The 11,768-nt window shown below is 48.1% G+C and overlaps 1 long non-coding RNA gene across 1 annotated transcript; it reads right to left on the minus strand.

Annotated features, from left to right (window-relative positions):
• Positions 1-566: 566 nt before the first annotated feature.
• Positions 567-1,483, minus strand: LOC136486404 (uncharacterized). Its single transcript, XR_010766788.1, has 4 exons — positions 1,355-1,483; positions 1,093-1,273; positions 793-990; positions 567-703 (listed from the first exon to the last, which is right to left on the minus strand). It is a non-coding gene; the product is annotated as an uncharacterized lncRNA (long non-coding RNA).
• Positions 1,484-11,768: the final 10,285 nt, after the last annotated feature.

Consider the following 11,768-nt stretch of genomic DNA (forward strand, 5'->3'; position numbering starts at 1 on the left):
CAGGTGGCAGAGACAAGCCCATACGTTGCCCAAGCCCTTGTAGGAACTCCGTAATGTCCGTCAGCCTCTGCGCCTGGGCCAGCCGCTCGGCCCGCTTGGCCTCCAGCTGAGCTGCCATCCTCTGGTGCCCGGCCTCCAGCTCGGATCTGGGAGAGAGAGGGAGTAGAGGCCGTGTCGATGACGCCATCGCCAAGCCAGAACCACCCATGCTTCTTGCCTTGCCCCGCCCTCATGACGGCCTCTCCATCGAAGTCCTGGGTGCTCGGATCGTGGTCTGACCCATGGAGCGACCTCGCCACCTCAGTGTACTCACTAATGCAGGAGTGGACGCTTGGGTTTATGTATGCCTCGGGCGGGTCCTCCAGGTTGAAGGAGACATCGGACGTCGCCATGCCCTTGTGGGCCATACACCATGCCTGGAAGTCCGAGCAAGCCTGGCCACTATGTGACGCCGACTACGAGAAAGACAGCACGATGATTAGAAATTAGGCAGAACTGAGCGTGACAATAGATAAATGAATTCGCGTACCCATGCTTGTTTGTATCCGGCGAGGCTGCGACTGCCTTGATGGTGTGCTGGACCTTGCATCTGCAAACGACGGTCCCGGGCATCCCTGTGCATCTTAAGGTACTCCTCTGTAAACCACCTCTCCACCATCATCGCCCAGCACTCGGGATACGCTTGGCACCACCAGGGAATCATCTACACATCATCAAGTATTGGACATATAAGAAGATCAAATTAAACCAACATAATCTCAAAATGAATCAATATTGATGTTCTTCATTTACCTAAAGGTACTGCTCCTAGGTTAGCTGCATCTCTCTTGCGTCTTTCTTGGTTTTCCTCTCTCCAAGCTTCGACCCATAGTAGGTTACGATGGCATGGATGCACACCTCGTGATGCATGTCGGTGACGAGTTTTTTACAGGCTTTGGTAGTCACCTGCTCCGCCCTGGCCTCAAATCCATCCTCGCATCTGTAATAAGTCTGCATACAAAATCGATGTATCCATTCATTGTTTAAAGAAAAGTCCAATGAATACGATGTATTGAGCAATGTTGTGCGAGGGAGAATTATCCAAAACTCTGCCTTCACCCGCGCCGCCTTGTTGGGGTACTCCGCATCGGGGGCGACGGCGTAGTGGTCAAACGAGTAGGCCGGCTCCGTCTTCGATGCGTACGTGACAATGCCGGGGAAGTGGTGCCTGCACAGAAGACCCAGGATGCTGTTGACTAGCCGTGCGCTACCACCCGACACAACCACCCAGTTCCTGCACAAGTGATTAAGAAAAATTATTAGTTTTTTCATCATATCATATGAAGTAGTGGTGATAACATATACAATTGCTTACTTTTGTCCTACGGGGCGAATCACTGGACGTTGGTGAGGAAGCGGAACCTATGGGAGGCTCGTGGGACCTTGCAAGTAGACACTCGAAGAGGAGTCGGAGGAAGCCGAACCCGTGCCTGTCGCCTCCCCCTCCTCCTCCTCCTCCTCCTTCTCCTCCTCCTCCTCCTCCGTCTACCGAACCAGCTCCTCATCTGACTCGTCCACGGGCTCCACCTCCTCCTGTGGCTGGTGGTCCTCCTCACATGGCATGGGAGGAGACGGCCCCCTCCTGTGGCTAGCGGTCCACCTCCTCCTCCTGTTCGATCCCTCTGCCGCCCCCTCCACCTCCTCTTGTAGCCGGCGTGGTCTTTGGTAAATCGAGTTCACGGACCTATGACGGTCGCCCGCCATCTTTGTTCAATCACCTACAATAAAAAAGAAAAACAAGACGTAATTAGAAAATAGGTGCAAAAATGAACAAAACATAATTACAAAAAACATAGCAATACATGTATTAGAAATATATGCAAAAATGAACAAAACATAATTACAAAAAACATAGTATTACATGTATTAGAAATAATCTTCATGATTGAGATTAGCTGGATCATAGGTCTCGTCATCACTATCAACATTGTCCAACTCATCAACACTATCCGAAGGAGGAATGCTGTCTTCATTGTCCAACTCATCAACACTACCCATGAAAGAAGGGTATCATTTTCTTGCGGGGTAGGTTGCCTTGATCCATGCTAGGATTGACGAAGAAATTCCCTGTACCAACGAGAAACAAGGGGGTTGGATGAAGAAACAAGGACATACGGCGAAATGAAACAAGTTCGTTCAGAACTTACCCAATGAACGGTTGCACCTCGACAAGGTTGGTCAACACATATAGCATGATACTGCGCCACTCTTCATTTTTCAATTGCTTAGTGGTTGATGCACTTGCGCTTCCGAGTTGCCCTTGGAAAAGGCTGAGGTTCGATTCATTTTCGCCAGCATTGTAACAAGGGGTGGATTATAAACGCTAGGAAGTTTTTCAGTGTAGTATTTCTCTGGGAAGTTCGACACCTCCACTAGAATGTATGCCTCTGCAATGGAAGCCTCAATTTTGGCTTTATTTCTACATTTTTTGTGAAGAGTCTTCAGACATCTCTCGATTGGATAGCACCAACAGTTCTGCACGGGGCCCCCCATCCGTGCCTCATATGGGAGGTGCACAATCAAATGCTGCATCGACAAGAAGCAGGCGGGTGGAAAGATCTTCTCCAACTTACAGAGCAACATGAGTGCCGCTTTTTCCAAGTCATCAATGACGGTCCGAGAGAGCTCCTTGGCACAAAGTTGGTGGAATAAGTAGCTCAACTCTACCAGCACTTGCCAGACATGCTCCGGGACATAGCCTCGAACCATCCCCGGAAGAAGCCGCTCAATCCATATGTGGTAGTCATGACTCTTCATCCCGTTGACTCGCAGAGTGCCTAAGTTAACTCCCCTCTTTAGATTCGCTGCATACCCATCAGGGAACATTAGCTTCTTGATTCATTCAAGTATTTCCCTCCTTTGGTCCTTTTTCAAGACGAAATCGGCCTTAGGCCTTCTCCAGGTCTTGCCACGACTAGGAGGTTGCATCTCTTGATTTGGTCTATCGCACAACGTTCCCAGGTCCACTCTAGCCTTTGGGTTGTCCTTAGACTTTTTAGTGTCCATGAGTGTTGCCCAAAGTGCCTCGGCGACATTCTTTTCAGTGTACATTACATCAATGTTATGTGGTAGAAGAAGGTCATCGAAATAGGGGAGCCTCGTCATGCCTGAGATATGAGTCCACATATGTTGCTCACCATATCCCACAAAACCACCTTCTTCATTGGGCACGAGAGCATCTATCTGAGCATGAACCTCGGCACCAGTCATCATCCGCGGTGCAGGGTTTGTCACTTTGACACCTTTCGTAACGTTCTTGATGTCTTGTCTGAATGGATGGTCAAGAGGTAGGAATTGATGATGTCTGTCGAACGACGAATACTTGCCACCCTTCTGCAACCAAATGAACCTCACACCTTCCTTGCATATTGGGCATGGGAACTTCCCGTGAACACACCAGGCGCAGAATATCCCATACGCCAGGAAGTCATGCAGGGAGTAGTGGTACCAAACGTGCATTTTGAAGGTTGTCTTTATAGCTCGATCGTATGTCCATACCCCTTCGTCCCAAGCACGGACCAATTCATCAAACACGGGCTCCATGAACACACCCATATTACTCCCTGGGTGTCCAGGAATTATCAACGACAAGAATACATTATGTCGTTGAAAGGAGACACTAGGGGGAGATTAAGGGGGATAACGAAGACGGGCCAACATGTGTATGGGGCAGCCATCATTCCATAAGGATTGAACCCATCTGTTGCCAATGCGACACATACATTACGAGCCTCATCTGCTTTGTCATGATGTTTGTCATTAAAGCAGATCCCAACTTCACCATCGGATGGATGTACCATCTTGTCAGGATTGTACCGTTTGCCATTTTTGTGCCATGTCATCTATTTCGCGGATTCCTCGGTCATGTATAGCTGTTGGATCCTCGGTAGGAATGGAAGGTACCGTAGGATTTTCATGGGGATCATAAGTTGCCTCTTTTGGCCATCATCAGAGTCTACCTCCATGTACCTGGAGGATTTACACTTTGGACAGAACTTTGCATGCTCGTGTTCTTTCCTAAATAGGACGCACCCTTTCGGAAAAGCATGTATCTGCTCATACGGCATCTTAAGTGCTCGAAGGAGTTTCTGTGACTCGTACATGCTCTTTGGCAGAATGTGGCCCTCCGGAAGTAGGGTGCCAATCACGGCCAATATCTTATCGAAGCCAGGTCGACTCAAGTTTAACTCGGACTTCAACCCCATTAAGCATCCAATGGCATCCAGTTGAGACACCGTTGACCGATCGTGAAGGGGTTTCTGTGTCGAGTCCATCATGTCGTAGAACGCCTGTGCGGCTGCCTCCATCTCCTCCTTCTCACGTCCCTCATCGAATTGTCCTTGGTGAAAGTCATCTAACATGTCTGCTACCCCGGCATCAACATCAAAAGCCTCCACCCGTGGTCTCACCACCTCCTCTCTCATACAATGGGCTTCACCATGGTGGACCCACCGGGTGTAGTCTGGCGTAAATCCATTCTTCACAAGATGTTTACCCATTTCCACCTTGTTTACCCTTCTCCTGTTTCCACATTTGCTGCAGGGACACAAAACTAGGCAATGTCCTTTAGCAGCGTTGCCAAATGCACTGTTCAAGAAAGCATCGGTCTTGTTCATCCATTCCATGGTGTAATCACTCTGACTTCTCCAGCCCGTGTACATCCACTGATGGTCATCCATCCTCTAACATATGTATCAGCGAGTAATGTAACCATCAATTACATCTACATGGTGTTCCTACTGTCTAATAGGTGAGGATAGGTCATAATCCCACCCGCGGATGCGTAGATGAAGTTAGTTTCCATGCTCTACTCCTATCCAAGACAGAATTTCGGCAGCACCTCCCCGCTGTTCTCCAGATACACGTCCTGCCAAAGAATAGTGCATATCCGGAGAACAACAGGGAGGTGATGCCGAAACTCTGTCTCGGACCGGAGCAGAACATGGAAACTAACCCATCTACGCATCCACGGGCTGTCCAAAAAACGTGGACAATCCAAAACAGATACGGTCATAGATATGCAAAGATCTGCATACCTCCAACCGTATCTCTTTCGAACGGGAGACGCCTAACTGGGTTACGCGATCTACGACCATGATACGAAAAGAGGGGTTATACCTAGGGTGGCGGCGGAGTCAGGCTAGCGGGGCCGTGGTGGGTCGGTGCAGTGGTGAGACGACGCGGTGCAGGCAGACCAGCACGGTGGCGGGAACTCCGACTCGGCTCCGACGGGCTCTTCTCTACAAAAATAGAACAAAATACTGTCATTTACAAAAAATTTTGGCAGAACCTCCCCTGCACGGTGAGGTTTCCAAAACCTGCAAAAAACAACGGCACGATGGCCGACAAGCACATATGTCTCAAGAGAAGCCATGTAGTTTGGATATCAATCCATATCCAAGTAGTACCACTACTTGTACTACTACTTCCACTATTGCTACTACTACTACCACTATTGCTACAACTACTACCATTAGTTCTACTACTACTACTACCACTACTTCTACTACTACTACCACTAATTCTACTACTAATACTACCACTAGTTGTACTACTACTACCACTAGTACAACTAATACTACTACAACTACCACTACATCGACAACAACAAGAGAGAAGGCATACCTGACGGGCGCCAGGGGTAGGGGTGGGCGGCGTCGGGGTCGGGCGGCGTCGGTGTCGGAGTCGGGGACGAGGTCAGGCACGGGCGGCGTCGGGGCGGGCGGTCCACGGGGCGCGGCCGGGGGCACGGTGCGCGGGCAGCGCGGGCGGCCGGGCGGCGCGGACGCGCGGCCGGTGGCGGCGCGAGCGAGCGGGCCGGTGTGGGCGTGGCGCGCGGCGCGGAGGCGGGGGCTGGCTGGCTCTGACTGCTCGGCCGGCCAAAAACGCCTAAGTCCTCCCCCCAACCGCCCTTTGCCGAGTGCCGGATCAGGGAGGCACTCGGCAAAGATTTGATTTTTTTTTTAAATTTCTTTGCCGAGTGTCCCAGATTTGGCACTCGGCAAATATTTTTTTAAAAAAAATTCTTTGCCGAGTGCCTCAGATCTGGCACACGGCGAAGATATTTTTTTATACTTTGCCGAGTGCCCCTGGTTAGGCACTCGGCAAAGATTTAATTTTTTTAAAAAAATTCTTTGCCGAGTGCTCCTATGGAGGCACTCGGCAAAGAGGGAATTTTAAAAAAAAAATTCGAAACCCTCTTTGCCGAGTGCCTTATTCTTGGCACTCGGCAAAGACCCCCTTTGCCGAGTGTCATGCCCCGGCACTCGGCAAAGTTTTTTTTTGTTTTTGTTTTTGGCCTCCAATTTTTTTGTGCAGCCCTTTTAAAGCACCAGGAACTCCTAGTTACAATTTGGGGATTTTTTGTGGCTTTTTGATATATTTAGTTACTTTATTTCGTTTACTTGAATTTTTTCGAAAAATAGAAATTTGAACTGCACGTGGTACGCATAATGGAATTTAATGATTCAAAAATTGATAGTCATGTTAGTGAGTGTTGTGAGAGGCCATATACAGGAACGGACCCGAAATTTCGGACATCTTGTTCACGAAACATGTCCGCGGAATTGCGTGTGAAGTGTTTTTAAATTCTATAGCGAGGGAGAGAGCAGGGCGGTGGCGGCGGCAATGGCGAGGGAGAGAACAAGGTGCGTGCGGTTTGGGGAGGTGACGACATCCGCGTCGCGGGTCGGCGGTGTGAGAGGTCTATGCGCAGTGACTAAACTGCCCTTAGACGAATAAAATCAACAAAAATGACTATTTTGCGGAAGCATTGGGAGGCGTTAGGAAGCGATCCCAAAAGGTCTCACGGTAACTATATATGTGTTGACGCTTAATTAGGTCACAATTTTGGGTGTCAACACTATGGTTTATTTGGTTGTGATGAAGCTTTTTGGGCTTTTGGTTGTACAGTTAGTTTTGTGGCTTTTTGGTTTATGACTGTTATTTTTTCTTTCAAAATCTTTAGCGTCTCAGTGCACCAAAAGCCAAAAAAACCACTTCTCAATCAGTTTTCAGCTTTTCCATTGGCATAGTAAATTCGTCATGGATATACAGCAAAAAAAAAACTTCTTGCTCTATAATGGCTTGCTATTCGTCTTTTGGTAGTACCAAGTCATCTTTTGTAGTCGAAACTCATCGATGTAAGACAAACATTTAGACCCAAGATGGCGTACCAGGTTCCTATTACACGCACCTCCACCAATCATCTACTACCGTGGGTATACCCCTCGGTAGACTGCAGACTAGATTTCTTCGACACTGCATCAGACCATGCCCTCAAGGGGGGAACTGTTGGGACACTCTTATGTATGAGCCGCGGAGGCTGAGCATCGCCCAAACTGGGAAAAACTAACATTATAATTGCATGACAAACAATCTGCAGGGATCATCCCGGGTGTCTTCGCCCAGGCCGCTCGGACAAGCGGAGGCCCGAAGATGGAGGCGGTGGAGCTTCAAGGGACCTTCACCGGGAGCCTTCACCCATGCCCCCCGGCCAGGCGAAGGCTCGAGGATGGCGGCAATGGCTGGCAAGATGGAGGCACACAAGATGGCTTGACGGGCGAAGGAGCTTACGAGAGCCTCCGCCGGCTAAAGGAGGGCATCCTATGAAACTTGGATCCTGAAGGGCAGATAGGCCTTCAACCGGCCTGGTGCTAAGGCACATGAAGCAAAGGTGGTGGAGAAAGAGAAGACCCAAGATGGCCTTGGAACCACCTGTGTGTACGGGCATATTCCTAGGATATGCCTTAGCTGTCATATGGCAGAATTGTAAAGTATCTTCCCTGTGTATAGTGACCTATAAAAGGAGGAAGCAAACCCCATGTAAAAAAGAGACCTTTGAGTAAATGAAACCCTAATTGTGTTGAGGACCCACTTGATTGTGTTGAGGACCCGCCTGTGATCATCTCCATCATAGGCCTACGCCCTGGCGAAGGCTCTCTACCTACTCTATCCTGCTGGGAAGCGCTTTCCCAACAGTGATCATGTTGCTGGTCACCAGTGTACATAGTTATCATGGTCCATATTCGGTCATTCAATCGGCCAAATTTATCACTGGAGATAGTGGTTTGCAATCGGGGATGGCAATGGATGGGTCCATGTCTATGCTGACCCTACAGAGGAAAAGATCAAGGAATTCAAAGCTCATCGTGGTGAATATGTCTCCTTGTAAGCTGTTCACTCGACCTACCCATTCCTGCTGACATCATCCTTTACGGACACATCGATAAAGCTTTGGAACTGGGATCAGGACTGGGCGTGCACTCGAACATTCTACATGCCTAGGGCGGGTTTGTTCCGTCTCATGTGGAACCCAATTGATGACAGCACTGCTTTTGCAGGAGTTTCCTATGACAAGAGTCTAAAGGTTTGCATTGTTTGCCTCTTCACGTCGAATGTCATTTGACTTTTGTGTATACATACGTACCTAGCTAGTGAGAAAAAACGAGTCGACTGACTAATTTACAACATCCTTCGCCATCATGAAATTTACAGGTCTGGGATAGTCATTCTTCAGATGCTATCATCATGTTTGGGGGCATGGAGAATGCGCATTATCTTTACAGTGATAATCATGATCACCTCATGGTTATTGGTGGTGACCGCGAGACTAATGTCAACAACAGTGCATGCGTACGTGTGGCATTCATCTTCTTTGGAGAAATATTACTAAGCATTAACCAATTTCTTGTGTAGGGGAAAATCGTTAATCATTTTGTTAATTTGTTCAATTAGATATGGGATTTGCAGTCTCAGGAATGTATCCACAGACTTGGCTTTAGCGGTTCTGACATTTATGACATGGCTTGCCACCCAACGCTTCCACTATTGGCTACAAGCCATTCATCGGGGCGGACAGTATGTATTTGGGATACAAGACCTATAGGTCACTATGAAATTTTTTACTATGGTTGAGGGGAATTTCGACGGCTCACGACGAGCGATCCGACGGCTAGAAATGCAGAAGCGTTGAGAAGCGTTTATAAGGGAGGCGTCAGATATGTCTATGATCGGTGGACCCATATACATCATAACGCCTCCCAACGCCTCCAAAATTGATGGGATTAGGACTCCAAATAAAGAAGTGGTAATTCTTTTTTCGTAGTTCTTTTATGTAAGCAAAGGTAAAATGGTAAATTCATAATTATAAAAATAATATTTTAAGTAGTATAGTTAGGGTATATGATTCAAGTACTGTAGTTAGATAAATATCTTTGTCATTTTTTTTATAAAAAATCTTCTTCTAGGGTCCACCCGCTGCCGTCCACCAGTCTGTGCTACAGGGAGCTGTCGCCGCCGGTGGGAGGGGACCGCGCGGGGCTGGGTGAGTGCGTGGGTGATGGCGCTTGCGGCGGCATGCCAGGGCGAGGGAGATGTCGAGGGCGAGGGTGGAGCTGCCGTTCACGAGGCGGTGGGTGAGTGGCCCAGCCGGGTGGTGCTGTTGCTGGGATACCCGCCGCGACGGCGACCGCCGCCCGCCTCCTCCTGCCGCTGCCCATGCTAGAGAGTCAAGAAAACAACATTGTTTCGCGACCCATGCTAGAGAGTCTGGAAATGAGAATAATGGTTTCTGAAAAAAAAATCAATCAATTGCCATGTTCAGGGAACAAGCACTTGTACAGATGATGGCCAATGGCAATCAAGCCCAATGCAGATGCAAAAATAATGATAGTACTACCACAAGTGAAGCTCAATATTGGATTGTATGACCAGACATAGGGAGAATAAAAAATATAATTAGAATCTTATGATTTCAGACATCCAAGCAATCTTTGCACCTGCACATTTACAGTGCAGCAAGTTCTGAGCAGTCAATCAATTAAATTTCACATGAAAAACACAGGACTCAAGAATGCAATTCATAAAATTATCCCATATATCCATTGGTGTATGTTGTTCGCTGATGATGTAATGTCAGTGGACAAAAGCCAGACGGGAGTAAATAGGAAACTAGAGTTATGGCGGCAGACCCTTGAGTCTAAATGTTTTAGATTGAGCAGAACTAAAACCGAATACATGAGATCCGACTTTGATGGAGTTGTACAGGAGGAGGGAGATGTGAGTTTGGAAGGTCAAGTAGTGCCTAAGAAGGATACATTTCGGTATCTGGGATCGATGCTATAGAGGGATGGAGATATTGATGCGGACCTTAGCCATAGAATCAAAGCAGGGTAGATCAAGTGGCGATAAGCTTCTGGCATTCTCTGTGACAAGAGGGTACCACAAAAGGTAAAAGGCAAGTTCTATAGAACAACGATTAGACTGGCTATGTTGTATGGAGTAGAGTGTTGGCCTACAAAGATTCGACATGTTCAACAACTGAGTGTTGCAGAAATGCCTATGTTGCGATGGATTTGCGGTCACACAAGAATGGACCGAGTTCGGAACGATGATATACGTGATCGCCAAGAGGAGCACCAATTGAAGAAAAGCTTGTCCAACATCGGTTGAAGTGGTTTGGCCATGTCCAAAGAAGACCTCCAGAGGCACCAATGCATTGTGGAGTCCTAAGCCAAGCTAATAATATGAGGAGATGTAGAGGAAGACCGAAATTGACATGGGGGAGGCAATAAAAAGATATTTGAAAGCTTAGGATATACCTAGAGATCTATGTTTGAATAGGAGTACTTGGAAAGCAGCTATTGAAGTGCCTGGACCGTGACTTGGGGCTCTTGGTGGGTTTCAACTCTAGCCAACCCCAACTTGCTTGGGACAGAAAGGCTATGTTGTTGTTGTTGTTATATGAGACGTAGTAAAGGAGACAGTAGTCTAGTTGGACTATATCTACCCTTCCTTGACACACTACATACAGGTATAGGTGAAGTTCGTACTGTTAACTCTACAAGCAGTCAACGACAATAAGAAAAAGAATGTTGGCAATCAAAAACCGGTGTACATTTAGGGATCATCATTAGCAAGCAACATTTTCACTAAGACTGAACTGAAGGAGATGAGCTGACCTGAAAACTGTTGTGGCAGTGCCAAAGGTTTTTACAGAACAAAGTAGTGGGCAACAAAAATATATATGATGAACTAATAATAGTTTAATTACCAAATTAATTCCTGAGATGTGTAACATGTTTGCCCATTAGTAGCTTGTTTGGAAATTTGAACAAAATTAAATGTTTCTGGAAATTTCAACAAAACATTTCATGGATATTTCAACAGACATTAGGAAGCAAAAAAGTTCATCTCCTTCCACTGTTCATCTCTTTCCTAGAACTCACATCGCATAGGGAGTAGGGAGGTGGACTGAGAGGAACTCACAACGCATAGATCTGTCCGTTGTGGAGCAGCTCGACCAGGATTTCCAGATTCCCAGCCTGCCAACGCGAATCACGTACTACGGCCATCAGGAGCGCAAGGAGTAGTTCCTGTCTTTGCTGCACCATCTCGCAGGCCTCCAAATGTCCTAAGACGAGGAGGCGGGGATGATGAGGGCAGAGGGCGAGCGGATCCACGCGACCTTGCAACACCACACACACACCTCGGCGGCGACGGCGGCTGCCTGTAGTCGGCAGCGGTGGCTCGCGGAGCCTACGACGGTGGTGGCTGCCCACGGAAACAGCACAGCGGCGGCGAACTGTGTGGGCGACAGCTTGCGAGAGCGGCGGTGGATGCGAAGGAGATGTGGAGAGAGGGAAACCCACCGACGACCGACGAACGAGGGAGAGGACAGGGCGGCCGGCGGCGGCGGCTACAGCGAGGGAGAGAGCAGGGCGGCGGCG

This window comes from Miscanthus floridulus, chromosome 10, assembly GCF_019320115.1.
Source record: "Miscanthus floridulus cultivar M001 chromosome 10, ASM1932011v1, whole genome shotgun sequence".
NCBI classification, from domain to species: Eukaryota; Viridiplantae; Streptophyta; class Magnoliopsida; order Poales; family Poaceae; genus Miscanthus; species Miscanthus floridulus.